At 38.7% G+C, this 3,762-nt stretch overlaps 1 pseudogene; it reads right to left on the bottom strand.

Moving 5' to 3' along the window:
- Positions 1-481: 481 nt before the first annotated feature.
- LOC100751130 lies at positions 482-1,964 on the bottom strand (annotated as a pseudogene).
- Between the last annotated feature and the right edge of the window lie 1,798 nt (positions 1,965-3,762).

Below are 3,762 nucleotides of genomic sequence, written 5' to 3'. Positions count from 1 at the left end.
TGCAATTGCCTACTCCTAACACTGTTAAAACACAAATCAGGGACAAGCTGGGCTTGCAAGTGCAGCACCGTGCTTGTCCAGTGGGAAATGTGTGGTGCAGGTTCTACTCTTGGTCAACTACTTTAAACTGACCCAGAGGGTACCTGATGCCTTCATCAGAATAGTGCCATGGTCAAAAGACAGACAGAATCATAGGCATTGAAGATATGACAGAAGAAATGGATATATCTGTCCAACAAAATGTTAAATCTAAAAAAAAAATTCTGACACACACAAACAAAAATCCAGGAAATCTAGGACACCGAGAAAAGACCAAACTTAGGAATAATAGGAGTAGAAGAAGGAGAAGAATACCAGCTCTAATATCCAGAAAATGTTTTCAGCAAAATCATAAAAGAAAATTTTCCTAACTCAAAGAAGGAGATGACTATAAAGGAAACATACAGAATAACAAACATATTGGACTAGAAAAGAATGTCCCCTAGCCACCATCTTTACAGGAGCTCCCATCAAGCAAATAAACATCATTAGGGCACTCATGTGAATGTCCATCACACCATTCTGGAAGGTCACATTCATTGGCCGGTTCTCTGCACACTGTGCTTGATGGCATGATCTGGCAATCTTTGCAACAAAGCCCAAAAGCACAGGAAGCCCCACCTTGCAGCATGCAGCCCTCCACACAGCATGGATCAGCCCTACATGCCTGCCAGGATCCACAATCGCACTGCTCTCCATCCTCAACCACACCATTCCCACAGGACTTGAATTTGAACTTCATTACTGGCTTCTTTTCCTTGCGCAGACAGTTGGCACTAGCATAGGTTGACCAAAATGCAGCATAACTGCAGTTACTGAATTTGTTGATGCCATATCCTGCAAACATTAAGCATTGTTGATGTCCACATGTACATGTGCCCTCACTGTGCTTCATATCCAAATTATGACCCATCTCATGGGCTGTAATATGTCCAAAATGAGGAATATCAGATCCTAGAAGATGAATAACTCCACATTATGAGATGGCATGCTAACAGATCCAACATAGGCAAAACCAAGATATATACCAAAATCATGTTTCACAAAAGCCACAGTGCAATATCATTTTGAATATGATTATTAAGGCTGATCCACTTCCAATAGCAAAAACCCCTCAGGATATTTTTATGGTATCCACTTTCACTTGGTTTCCTGCATTCCACATCCCAACTTCAAATAAAACGACCTCAACATTCAGTGTAATAAAAATCTCATTCATTACACCAAAAATGAGGAATACTTCCACTAACACATGTGACAGATTGCTATTCAGATAATGAATTCGCTCATGGTCTACAACCAATGCAGGGTTAAGAAAACGCTTGTGGGTCCACCAGCCCTCATAGCTGCTTTGCATCAGTGTGGTGTTACCATTGTCTTGAAGCTTTATTTCCTGGGCTATCTCGTCTTCTGTTAATGCACATCTCATGGGGAGTAATTGTGTCTCCTCACTATCTATCTTATGAACCAAATGTTCAAATGTGGAAGAAAGGTTCTTGGGCTTAATTTCATACACTGTTCCATTTATCTGTAATGTTCCTTGAATGCCTCCAAAACAGGTGGTAAGAGCAACCATGGATTCTGGGTCTCCATCCATATAGACATTGTAGTAGCAATCTTTCTGGACAGAAGGCTGCTCCTTGTGTAGAGCACCTCGGTCAGTGTAGGTGAACACAGAGAGGTGTCTAGACATGAAAACTTGTTGGCTTTCATGTAGATAACATGCCTCTGGCCCCCAAAGTGCAGGCTATAGGCCATCCCATAGCCCACATTTTTCTGTTGCCTGTGACCCATAAGGGTATTACTACTTCTGGGAGGCTGGTGTGTTGAGCATGCCCATTCAAGGGCCATGTTGAAAGAATGATCAACATCTTCAGCCAGAGGTGCAGATGACTTAAGCTTGTGTGTACCCCAGCCTCACCCATAACCAGACATCAAATGATGATCCACTTTGTCTTGGTTGCAAGCAGTGCTGACTCTTAATGGTCTGTCTTCTGGCTGAGTTGATGCATTAGAGCAGCAAGACTAAATGTAGTAGGAAAAAGAAGGCAGACATAGGAATAGCTTAGTTATGGGCAGGGCAAGTAGAAGAGAAAGAGCCAGGTATGAGATTAAATGGTTAGGTATTGGTCTAAGGCACGACTCCACATAGTGCATTTGATTGACTGCTTGATTTTGTTGGCGTACAATCTATAGGTGTAAGTAAGAATTATGATTTTCCAATGTTGTTACTCTGAATCTAGATAAAGAACTCATGGTTTTAACATGTTTTTTAAAAAATACAACTTTACATACCTATAATAAATATTTAATAAAACACATCAAAACACAGTGGTGACATATATCATATTTCAATGAGGCAATATTGATGTCTGCACATCAACTTGAAATAAGTACAAAAGTGCTCTTTCAATTTCCAACAATGAATTTTTTAGTAAATTTACTTAGGAGAGATCTGTAAACATTGCTCACATTACTTTTTAATTATCAGTTTATTATAAACACACACAGAGAGAGAGACTCATCTCTATACAGTAAATCATTGCTTCATTTGTCTTACCTCATTTTAATTAACTTGAAAAATGTCAAAGATCATTGTTCAAAAGCCCATGATTTCAGAGTTCCTAAGTCATGGTGAGAAGCTATTGGGATCTTGTTACTAGGTGGACCTGATATTCCTTTCTACTAATGCTCTATGCTTGTGTTCATAGGTCAGTACCGCTGTCAGCCTTAGAGAAGCTCATGTTTGAAGCTTGTTCCTGGAAACATGATATTTATATAAGATAGTCTGACACCTTAGCTGAAGGCTGGATTCATTGGGAAATGTATTTTAAACATGTCCCATGCTTGTTTAATAAGTTGCACTTGTTTCTACTTTGTTCCTTAATTTTCTCAATTTTTAAAATCTAGGCATATGAACACAGATGAAAATTGACATTTCTTACATGTTGTTTTATTGTTGAATTTAAATAAATATATATTAACTTATAAAACCAAGAAGTTTTCATTGAATTCTTTTTTATTCAACATTTGAGTTTTTCATCAATTATTTTCTTGAAACTTTGTTCACTAAATGTTCATATATGGGATCTTGTTTTCTGTTAAACACAAATCTCACTTTTAGAATAGTAACAGTGCCTTCATTCCTTGGATAATGTAATCAAGAACAAAAACTTAGAGGCTTTGCAAACCAGAAGAGATTGGTTTAGTACATAAGATGCTGGTGGGGCAAGCATGGGCATTGAGTTTGGATCACCAGATCTTGTGTTTACACATCAGGATTGATGATTTCTTTCTGTAAACCCAACACTGGCAAACAAGGCAGAAAATGAGTGAACAGAAATGGAGAGATTCCTGGGGATTTTTAGCCCCTCAGTCTAGCTACATTAGTAAGCTCTGCAAGCATTGAGAGATCCTGTCTGGAAATAAAGTGACTAAAGACAAGACATCCAACATCTACCTGTGGCCTGTTCACACGTGCTTATATGTACACTCATATACACATTCACAAGTGAACACAGGTTTACAACATGTACCACACACACACATACATACACACACACACACACACACACACACACACACACACACACACACACACACACACAGCTTATTGCAGAAAATGCTTAGAGAACATAGCAGAAAAGAGGAAGAGAGAAGAAATTTTGGAGAAGAAAATTTCTAAATTGAGAGTAACATCCTAGTACTACCATTTGTTTCCCA

Source organism: Cricetulus griseus (genome assembly GCF_003668045.3).
Source record: "Cricetulus griseus strain 17A/GY chromosome 1 unlocalized genomic scaffold, alternate assembly CriGri-PICRH-1.0 chr1_1, whole genome shotgun sequence".
NCBI classification, from domain to species: domain Eukaryota; kingdom Metazoa; phylum Chordata; class Mammalia; order Rodentia; family Cricetidae; genus Cricetulus; species Cricetulus griseus.
Note: the sequence above shows the minus strand (reverse complement) of the source record. Positions and strands in the feature narration are given on the sequence as shown.